Here is a 12,267-nt window from a genome sequence, read left to right on the forward strand (position 1 = left end):
AGAGAGATCGACCGATGGAAATTGAAATTTCGCGAGTCCGTGCGCAATATACGCGCCGGGCGGATCGGTCGCGGCGCGTCGTCGTCGGTCGATAATCACGATAATAGTTAATTACAAGAACGTGGTAATTCCGCGTAAATTACACAGCCAAATAAACCGATCGCGCTCGCGGTGGCTGCGAGAGTTCTTCACGGTGGCGAGGAGCTGGCACGCTAAAAGGCAAAGGAGGGCTAACGAGAAGGCCAAAGTGTCTCTCGGTCGCGATAATCGTAAATTCGACGAAGCGGCTCCTTCTCTCCGTCCCACCCGTTCGCCAGGAGTCGTCTTCTCGGTTCGGTTTGACGGTAAGTCCGGGTCTCTTTGGCAAGTTCCAACCGGGCGCAGGGAGGAGCTCCGGAGTCGAGCTGGGCGGAGCCTGCGAACCACAAAACAGCCGTCGACTCACTTCGCGGCTCTCTGGCTACTATTAATTATTTATGCTGCGAGTGTTGCGCCGCTACCAACCCCGGTACGACGAGCCTGCACGTTGCAACGTTCGCCGGGGCCCGGTGCAGCCGCTACCATCGCCTATACGCGTCGTTATACCTGGTACCGATCCCGGGACCGAGCCAAACCGAGCCAATCCTATCGAGAGCCACAATCGATTCGCCCGGAATAATAATTATGATTGGATTCCCCGTGGTTCTGGGGGCAGGCGCACGATGCTTCCTTTCCTTCTTTCGTCCCTTCCCAAGCCTCTGCCCTTCGATAGATCGAACACCTTCGGGGGTACCTGGCCATCTTTGCGTCGCTACGCGAACCTTGAACTCTCGGGTCGGGAGACGGCGCCTCGCGAGAAATTGGAAAAAGCGACCAACGCGAAACAACCTTCTAAAAAATTCACGAAAATTCGCGACACGTCGCGAGACCACGGCAACAAAACGAGAGTATGGAAACACGGGGACCGTGGATGGAACGAACCAAGACACGAGAGAGAGAGAGAGGGAGAGAGAGGAAGTACAAAAGGAAATAAAGGAGCGTCAAGCATTTTTCTTTGGACCGTGGAGCAGCCACCGTGTGATTACCCGGGACGAGGGGCATATATGAGTAATTTGTATTCAGCCCGATCATCCGTATCGAAATTCGAATCTACTTAGTTCTGAGAAGCCATGGTACCTCGGCCATCCTCCAGGTTCGATCTCTTCTCCCCTCTCTGTTCGTCCATCGACTCTTTGCTCTTTCTCTCCCGCGGCTCTCCCGATCCACTATTCCACCCTCTCGGGCTCCTCTCCCGACTACAGCTTAATATAATATTATTCCCGGTTTAGTTTAATGGTGCTGGGCGATTATTACGCGGCCAGAGTCCGACCGACTGGCTTCTTCTTCGGCCCCGGGTACTCGGTCCTCTCCCTCCAGCCCTTACCTTTTTCTTTCTCCCGGCTCTCCTTCGCTTTCGCGGCCTGTCTCAGGACGCACACACAGGCCGCTTTGACGGCAGCCTGAGAATGATCCTCCGAACAAAAAGCCCGAAAACAAAACGCCATTATGATTAGTCCGAAGAATGGGTGGTCCAAATTACCGCTGCTTGCATTCCATGCACCGAGAGATCGATACCTCGATCAACGCGCCGAGGTCCTACAAACTTTCTCACTCCTGTCCTTCGGAGATCTCCGTCCCCTAATTTCTTACGGCGGAGGATCTTTCGAATTTTCAGTTCCTCAAATATGTTTTAAGAAATAAACTCTGCAACATGCAACAAAGTTGCAAAGTTGAAGCAGATACTGAACTCTATTTGTAAACAGTGAGATAAACATAGTTCATTCATTAACCCCTATACAAGTATATTAAAATCAACACATTTTTACATTCACGAGGTATTCGTATGAATCTATTCTTTTTCGTAGCCATTCTTGATTTGAACAAAATCAAATAGGTTTAACAAATTATTTGAAATTAAATCGTACGTCAGAGGATAAATATTTTTCATAAAAATCAAGGTCGACTAGGTCGTATGTTTACGTGAACTTTTTACCCCTCCTCGAAGAATGCCAATTACGAATTCGAGAACTTCCCCGTGCTATTTCTTCGTCGTAAAGGGTACGAATATGCTTGATAAAAACTGACAGGCTGGAACGGACGCCTTGCTTTCCGAAAAGTCGAGGGGGACGCGAATTTTGGAAAAGTTCGTACCAGGAAGCGAGAGGCCGGATCGGAAGAGGGCACCGAAAGCGGCGCGCGCGTTTATGAGACCGCGTTTGAAACTCGTTATATGCCGCGTAAGAGTCATTAAGAGTCGAATAATTACTCGTATCGTTCCTGACTTGATAGATCGTTCGATCGTGGCCGGGATGACCCACGGTCGAGCGTAAGGCGAGAAACGGCCTGGCTCGAGGATCTCCGGGAGAGCGATCGTGCGAACCGCCTCTAATGGCGCGTACACGCGTAGGATCGTAATTGCTCGCGAGCAGAAGCGTCCGGTGCCGCGGGTTTCGGCGTCGGTCTGCCCCGGCATCGATCAACGTACACGTCGCAGGGACTCTCGGTTGACGCGATGGAGACCCGTCGCGATTCGATGACCCGTCCGATCGAATCGACGGATCGGTGGTCCCCGTGGCTCCGGTAATTTGCGGGGCGAGATCGATTAAATGGTGGCAAGAAGTCGAAGTAATGCATGCGCTCGAAGGCGGGTGGAGCCGCTAGGATATTAATGAAGATATTCAAATGAGAGAAAAATGAGGGGAGGGGAAGGTTGGCCCTTTGTCGGTTCGACCGGTGACTCGGCCTATGTAGATTACCCACGGTCTCCTCCCCCTTCTTCACGAAACTCTTCATCCCGCGGCTCGATCCTCCTCCCGACTTTAAATCTTCCTCGTACTTGGCCGTTTCCGTTCGCGGGTACGCGTGTTCCGGGGTCGTTCGCCTCCCCCTCGTCGCGAAGGGTGGTTCTTTTAATTGATAGGCGCCCCCCCCCCACCTCCGTGGAGTCGAGTGGTCCGCAAAGTGGATCACCGACGCGGGGAAAGCGCAAATTGGGGGAATATCGTTAGGCGCGAAAGGTCCGCCGAGGCGAACCCGATCTGTCATTAGCGGGTTGCTTAATTCACTTGTTTCTTCAGTTTCCACTCGGATGAAATTAGAGCCGCGGCAAGGAGGCGAGGCGGCCAGACAGCCAGTCAGCCAGTCAGCCCAGTGGATGTCATTAAGAGCCTTTTAAATCGCCCTTAAGACCCGCCGGGCCATTAGAGGATCGCGGGAGGAAAGGGCAACCCTTGTACGTATCTTTTTTCCCGTCGCTACCGTGGCCGTCCTCGACTTCTCGCGGTTCACCGTTAACGGCATTTCCCGGCACGACAATCCTCGTCTACGGCGCTCTCTCGACTACGCTTCTCCAGAAGGCATCTACTTTAACCTTTATCCGGTTATAGTCGAGACTAACGTTGTTATATACTCGTCTTCGAGCGCGTTTCTACGGTTCCACTCGATTTTATCAATATATATGTACGTTTCTATCGATCATACTTGAGTACACGGTGACAGTCTGGAGCATCTCAAACTCATATTTTTATTCGAGACGTCTTCCACTTGGTCTTCGGATTTAATCTCGTAGAACTGCGCTTAAATACCTTCACGCTGAGCCGAAAATAAAGCTAATGTATCCTATGTAAATATGAGTAAAAAAATAAACAGCATGCGTACGACGAAACGATGGAAATTAAAAAAGGAAACGAAACAAATAGAAGGGTCAGGCGTACCGTGAAAACTAATGGATCGAGTCTCATGCGCGGGTTATTAAGTTTGTTTGGCCCGCAAAATAAAGTTAAAACCAAATTCAAAAATCCCGTACCGTAAAATGGACGTGTAATTATATTGTCGTAATTGTAATGCGATTTGTTTCGTTCGTAGTTTAAATCAAATGATGCAGTAACAGACGATTGATATACGTGGCTCTCTTCGCGAATCGAATTAATTCTACAGTGTTTGTTCGATAGATTCAAACGATGCACCCCTCTCGTATCAAATTTATCTTCCATACTCCAAGGTTCTAAAAAAAAAAATAATCTACGTTTCCCTGCTCGAGAAATCACTCATTTTTAGCCCTTTGCACTTGGCTGTGATATATGTACGATATTAAAGAATATAAAAAAAGATACGTTTGATAGATAGGGAGTTTCTATCGGTTGAGGAACGTCGATGCTACCGATTTCGAAAACGAAGGGAAGTTGAGTGGCGCCACGCGTTTAACAAAGCGCAAGAAGATGGCCCCGTTTGTTCCTCCTTCATTCATCCGGTCTCTGTCCCCCTTGTTCGACTCCTTACCGGGGTATATAAAGGACAAACAATGCCAGAGATCGACCGCCGCCTACCGTCCCAGTTTTAATTGATATTTCGTCGGCCGGCGAGGCCCATTGTTTCCTCCGTTTCCATTATCGACACCTTTGTGCTCCGCCGATACGGGCCAAACGTCATTTTCGCTGACGCTCCCCGTCCACCGTTGGCGATCTTATTTGTCGAGTCATTACCGAAAGATCTATATGTACGTGTATACCTGCGGTGATCTACGGCCCGAGAAGAAGATTGCCGCGAACTGGAAACAAAAGAAGAAAGACCCTCGGACACGGTTGCATCGGGCCAGATGCGCCCTCGTTTTCCCTCACGACGGCTTCCGATTCGAAAATCTCAACGTGGCCAGAGATGCCAGAAACGCACCGAAGGTGCTCTCTCACACTATGTCAGATCACGCGTACGTGAGCTCGTGGAGTTGCGGAAACCCGACGAAGGCAAAATGACGCATGCCTTCTTTCTCGATTCTCCGAAGTTGCCCGCAGTAAGTTCGGACCGTCTCGTGGGTGTCGAGAGAGAAAGGCCCACACTTCCCTTCTCGCTCTTCAACAACTAATATCCGACCTCTCGTCAACAGGTCTCCACTGGCCTCTGCTGACCACTGCTGATCACCGTTTATATTTCTGACAACGTATAACGATTCCTACTGACTTCTGCTAACCTCTGTTGGTCTTTGCTGATCTCTGTCAGCGTGTGCTTGTCTCTGCTGAACTTTCCTGGCCTCTGCCGCATGCTACTGACCACTGCAGGTATTTCTGATAATGTATAACGATTAATACTTACTACTTCATGCCCCTACAAGTCTCTGCTTGCCTTTGCAGGTTTCTGCTGGCCTGTGCATGCCTTGCTGGCCTCTGCTGAACACTGCTGACCACCCCTCATGCTTCTGACATCGTATAACAATTACTACATGCTACTATTCGCCCCTGCTGATCTCTGCTTGCCACTGCATGCCTCTGCTCGTCTCTGCTGACCGCTGCTGACCACCTCCGATGCTTCTGACAACATATAACGCTTACTACTTGCTACTTTTCGCCCCTGGTGATCTCTGCTTGCCACTGCTGGCCCCTGCTGACCACCGCTAATATTTCTGACCACGTATAACGATTACTACTGACTTCTGCCTGCCTCCGCTGGGCTCTGCTGACCGCTACTGACCACTCCTGATACTTCTGACAACGTATAACGATTACAACTTGCTACTGCCTGCCCCTGCTGGACTCTGCTTGCCACTGCTTGCCACTGCTAGCCTCTGCTGACCACAGCTGACCACCTCTGATGCTTCCGACATCGTATAACGATTACTACTTGTTACTGCTTGCCCCTGCTGGACTCTACTTGCCCCTGCATGCCTCTGCTGACCTCCGTTGGCCTCTGCTCTCCGCTGCTGACCACTGCTGGCCACCGCTTATATTTCTGACAACGTATAACGATTACTACTGGCTACTGCCACCCTCTGCTGACCTCAGCCAACATCTCCCGACCTAAGCTGGCCTCTGCCAACATCTCCCGACGTCAGCTGACCGTCGCTGACCACTGCTGACCGTTGCTGATAACTTGTCACATGATGTAATATAATATAATATGTTTATATGTATTAAAGTTTTGTATAATGTAAATCTATGCCAATAAATGATATAATTTCAATGTATTCAATGTGTTCTCATCATTTTTTACCGTCCATTTCCTCTCCAAATCATTCTCTTACCTATAAGATGCGTACCACCTTCTTCGCAAGTTCACCAGCATTTTAGAAATGTTCCGGGAACTTTGGAAAGCCGAATTTGACCTTGACCTTGGCCCAGTTTCGAAAGTGGGTCAAGGCCACTCGAATCTTAGAAAAATTCCGGGCGCTTCGAAAATCCGGGTGGCCTTGACCCAATTTCGAAAGTGGGTCAAGGCCATTCGAAATTTCAGAAATCTTCCGGCCGACTTGGAAATCCGGATGGCCTTGACCCAGTTTCGAAAGTAGGTCAAGGCCATTCGAATCTCAGAAAAATTCCGGGCGCTTCGAAAATCCGGATGGCCTTGACCCAATTTCGAAAGTGGGTCAAGGCCATTCGAAATTTTAGAAATCTTCCGGACGCTTCGAAAATCCGGATGGCCTTGACCCAGTTTCGAAAGTAGGTCAAGGTCATTCGAAATTTTAGAAATCTTCCGGGCGCTTCGAAAATCCGGATGGCCTTGACCTACTTTCGAAATTGGGTCAAGGCCATTCGAAATTTCAAAAATCTTCCGGCCGACTTGGAAATCCGGATGGCCTTGACCCAGTTTCGAAAGTGGGTCAAGGCCACTCGAAATTTCAGAAATCTTCCGGCCGACTTGGAAATCCGGATGGCCTTGACCCAGTTTCGAAAGTGGGTCAAGGTCACCGACATTTCAAAAAACGCTCCGGGCACTTTGGAATTCCAGTTTTAAGTAGAGAAACGGTTTCTTATAACTAAGGGAATAATGGGGAGAGGAAAAGAAAGGTAAAAGTGATGAGAACACATAAAATTCTTTGAAATTATATCATTTATTGTCATAGATTTACATTATACAAAGTTTTAATACATGTACATCATGTTAGAAGTTGTTAACAAAAGTCAGCGTGGTCAGCAGGGGCCAACAGAGGTCAGCAGAGGGATGCAGAGGTATGCAGAGACTAGCAGGGGCAAGCAGTAGCAAGTTGTAATCGTTGTACGTTGCCAGAAGCATCAGGGGTGGTCAGCAGTGGTCAGCAGAGGCTGGGAGAGGCTGACAGTAGCAAGTTGTAATCGTTGTACGTTGCCAGAAGCATCAGGGGTGGTCAGCAGTGTTCAGCAGAGGCCAGCAAAGGCATGCACAGGCAAGCAGAAACCTGCAAAGGCAAGCAGAGACTTGTAGGGGTATGCAGTAGTAAGTATTAATCGTTATACATTATCAGAAATACCTGCAGTGGTCAGTAGCGTTCGGCAGAGGCCAGGAAAGTTCAGCAGAGACAAGCATACGCTGACAGAGATCAGCAAAGACCAACAGAGGTTAGCAGAAGTCAGTAGGAATCGTTATAGGTTGTCAGAAATATAAACGGTGGTCAGCAGTGGTCAGCAGAGTCTTGGAGAGACTAACAGTAGCCAGTCGTAATCGTTGTACGTTGTCAGAAATTCCAGGAGTGGTCAGCAGCGGTCAGCAGAGGCCAGTGGAGACCTGTTGACGAGAGGTCGGATATTAGTTGTTGAAGAGCCAGAAGGGAAGTGTGAGCCTTTCTCTCTCGACTCCCACGAGGCGGTCCGAAATTACTTCGGGCAGCTTCGAAATAATCGAGAAAGAAAGCATGAGTCAGTTTGCCTTTGTCGACTTTCCGAAACTCTACGAGCTCACGTACGCGTGATCTGGTATGTGGGAGTAGGGCACCGGGTGCTGAATCTGGCATCTCTGAACGTGGCTTCCGGGGAGGGACGATACGGATCTTTCTTTCTAAGTAACTTTCTAGGGAAAGAGACTATCGTAAAAAATTTGCCGCCGTGAAATCACGAAGACGAGAAACCGCGGCGGGGGTGGAGGCGGGGAGCTCAGATACACCGACGGTGATTAGCGGGGCGAGTAAATACGCGGGATTCGCGATAACACGGCCCAGTCGCGGGAGGTTAAGTCCCGCGATACTCCCGATAACCTTATCTGACGGAGTACGGTAAATCATAACCTTGGGTTATGGTTAGGCGAGCTCGGTATTTACCGTCCACGGTTGCCGTGAAAAATTGCACCGAACCTAGCCGCCTACGGAGGAGTAACATTTTTTTCACGGGGACACGCCGCAAGCCTGATCCTCGAGCCTGCTTTCCCACGGATCATTTCCTCGGTGGAGCGCGAAAATCTCAGTTTGCGAGGAATCATCTCGAAACTTTCAACTCCGACGCCGCGACAATGCGTCGCGAAGGGGTCTGGGGGTCCTACGAGTCTTCTTTTTCTTTATTCGAGGATTTTATCGGGAAGCAGAATCGAAATATAAGGTGAGAAGGCAAGGGGCAGCGAACACAGGGGTGCTTTGCAAGCTCTACTTAATTTCTAACGAGATGAAAATTAGTGATAGGAAATAGGAAGAAAAATAGTATGAAATTGAGAGGATTTAAACTTACAGGGGATGATCGCCCAATTTGGAAATCCCAGAGATTCTTATTTATGTTGCCGTAGAAATGAACTCAAATCGATGCAAGACTAACTTTCTCCCTGGCGTTAGGGTTACTTGCGATCGAATCACTCCCACGACTCTTTGTGTTTCTTCGGCTGGAGCGATCGTCGACTGGTAGTGGCCGACAGCTGTGTAATTAAAACCCCATTTGAACGGCCCGTTTGAAGTTCGAACAGTTCCAACAACAAAGTTTCGCTTAAACCTCTCCACCTGAAATCAGACAGTCCCGATTTGATTGCAAGAAACAATTAATATTTAACGAGTGCTGAATATGAAATAAAGGTTCTTTTAATCGCTAATCATTTTTCTCTAATCTTGTCTTTATTGGATTTACCCCCACTACCCTTAATATCTCAATTAATCTCAATATAATGCAAATTTTCATTAAAATTTCGCTCGAATTTAGCTTCTATATTCTATGAAAATTCGAAATACATAGACGACTATGACCACCGTAGCGAGTATATTACGAAACACTCTCGTGCAGTGTGTTTTTCACGCGCAATCTGTATCGCATTGTGGCAGAGTACGTCTCATCGATGCTGATAAATAATAATAATATCGGACAGATTTCGAGTCACGTACCCTTGCTAATTACCAGGCTCAGGATAGAACTGACTAATGAGTGGCACGCTGATCGCTATTTATCAGCGCGGATATCCTAGAGCAGGCTCGTCAAACAGGCGAACCGATCCATTAGATTTCGCAGCCCGGTTGACCTTTTCATTAGGAGGATTATTATTAACTCGGAGCGGAAATCTTTAAAAAATCAAGCAGCGAAAGATAAATTAAGTCACCGCTATTTAATGCGCAAACACAACGAGGTACGATCCTTTGAAATACGATCTCCCGACACGAAGAAAAATCTTTGCACCTGACTACTGAAATTCCCATTATCTTGTTCCCCAATTTTCGTCGATAATTTTTTGACATTTCGATCGATGGCCATCGGGAGATGATTTGTATACGCGTTTACCTTGCGTCGATTTGCGAAAATTTCACGAGAAACCGGTCGTCAGGGCGTTTGGCGTTTAAAAGACAGCCGCGGAGGCGCGAGTACCCTCGTGGCGTAAGATTTCGCCCCCTGGGGGCGGCGGCGTGAGGGTCCCCGTCCCCGAGATCTCGATGCCACCGACGACAAACCGAGTCGCCATTAGTCACGAGACGCGAGGAACGCAGCCACGCAATTACAGCGCGCATTAATCTACCCGGTGTGCTGATTATTAAGGCGACGACAATAAGAGTAAAGCCGAATTAAACGCTAGGACCCCGCGCGTATCGCCGCGGGAACTCACGAGTTAATTGTTGCACTCTATATGCTAAACGCAGCCAGGCCGCGTGTGCGATATCGCGAGTCCACCAGCGAGTTATGGCACGGTCGCCGCCTCCGTCATGCGAAACATCGAATCGCTTATCTGCTTTCTCTCCCGAGGAGAGCCCCGGCCATCGTTCCGCCGGCGACCGGCTACTCGCCGAATTAATTAATCCCTCGAATTTCGTTTCGTCGGACGAGCCTCGTACCTCTGGGTTCCGTCTGTCTCGACGTCCAGCACGCCCCGCGCGAAATTAAGATCGCGAACGTCCCTCCAGGTACAATGTTCCACAACGCTTCTTCCCCCGGACAGTACTTTCGACAGCGCGATGGAACCATTTGACGATCTCTGGCAGCTGTTTGCAACGCCCAGTGACATCAAAAGGTGGACAGGGTGACTCAAAGTTTTGTAAAATACAATTTCTTCGCGTGGATCAACCCTTCGAATAAATTTTGCTCCGAAAATTGCTTTGAGAGCAGTCTACGTGAATTAAAAAACAGTACAGGTCGAAAAGAAGTTGCCTACTCGAACTATATCTGATTAACCAACGAGATCGAATTTTTTTTTAATTTAAGAAATATGGGAGAAGCCTCTCCTCGGGTCGTTAACGTGACAGCTCGTGATTCGGTCATTTTAGAATTAACACTTAACTACAGTCGCGCGAGCCCAGGAACCGCACTATTATTTCTTTCTCACCCTCCTTGAAGTCATTTAACTTTAACGACCTATACTTTTCCAGTATCTTCCTAAATACCACGGTCGACCTTCCGTGTGTAAAGTACCCAAACACTCCATGCATGATTTCTTTTTTCCCTTTTAGGGACGCCTGCCAAAAAGTTTGCAAATCACTGGGTTTTTAACTTCTCCGGTGACTTTTACGACTTTTACGCAGTATTTCGAGGATAGCTCGATAGACGTTGACTAGACTGGGTCTGAAGCATCTTAGGAATTATGGTTGGCAGTCGGAGATCTTTCGATAGGAGCTAAAGCAAACAAGAGATAGCGAGAAAAATGTACTTCGGTGCTTGGTTAAGTTAGAGAGGCTAGCGTTACAAGACTGTAAGTGGAGTCATAACCTACGCAACCTATAGCAACTATGGGATCGTTCGTGGTGGTAATTGGCTCCGACAGAGGCCATCTTGAAGCATTATTAACCTTTAGCGCGGAATCAGAAGTCATTCGTCGAATAGGGTAAAAAAATCGACAGATCGTAACGTAATAATCCTATAAAGAAGATAGTTCATCGAACGAAATCATATTTCCAGGAAGATTTTTGGAACGGGGTAAAATTACGATATTTATTTCCAGTGGATTGGACAAGTTTATAACCTGTCCACGGATCCTCGAGTTAATTAATTTGTATACTCGAACTCCGTAATGTTTAGAAAATATTCTATATTATATATTATTATCTATCGCACAATTTATGATAGGTCCGGTGCTGTTGAGATTTATTGTATACGATAGTGCGTAGCTAGTAATTTCTGCTGCTCCTCCATCATATGTCAATACTTCCCGCACTCTCTGCTGCAATTACTTTATTAAACACCGGAAAGATTTTCACGCTGTAAATAAACACACGCATTAAAATTTCGATGCACACGAAATTAATATCCGTGGGACCCATTTAACCAGCTAGCTGTGTTCGACGACTATACTCGTCATGGAGAAGTGCCAGGATTTTTTGTCACGACGAGTTTTCTAAAATAAACCTGTCTTTTCGATGGAATATTTTAACAGCGACACTTACTCTATGCTTGAAATTCGCACTTTCAACGCGGAACGACACAGCTAACTGGTTAAAATCGTAGAATAATATTTATTTATTTATTACCAATTGTTCCGTCGATGTGAAGCAATAAACTTTGTTTCAACAAGCTTTCGCCAATCGGTTTGGTGCGAGTCCTGGAAGGATCGAGTGGTCCTGGAAGACGCGATTCGGAACGGATACACCGAGTGGTCCATATGCATCGATGCGGGAACGAATGTCCGCCTCGAGTGTCAGCCCGGCGCGGAAACCAAATTCCGTTCGGCGTCACTCAATATTCCGCGTCGAAAACGAAGAGCCACCGCCACGATACACGGGTCTTTTGTTTCACGATGCGGGCAGCACAGGTGGCACCGCCACCACACGCAACAAAGAGATCCACCACGAGCAATAATAACGCATCGAGGACGGTCCCCTGCGATCGTTACGGCATAAGGGTAGTATCGTGTGTCGCGTTGTACGATCGATAAATCATCCGGCGACAAAATCGTGATTCGTCCCACATCCCTCGGCCGATTTCTCTCTGGCAAAACCCCGGTATCGCGATCTCGTCGGCTCGATCTCGTTCCTCGATTAACCGTGATTACACACTCGCGGATTAAGTAAAAGACACGAAAAAACCTCGTAATTAAAGTAATTATAAGCTGCCACGATACTCGAACGTTTATATCGTTATTAGTAGTCCACAATCAGTGATCTACTCACCTGTTCTGGGAACT

This window comes from Colletes latitarsis, chromosome 9 (genome assembly GCF_051014445.1).
Source record: "Colletes latitarsis isolate SP2378_abdomen chromosome 9, iyColLati1, whole genome shotgun sequence".
NCBI classification, from domain to species: Eukaryota; Metazoa; Arthropoda; class Insecta; order Hymenoptera; family Colletidae; genus Colletes; species Colletes latitarsis.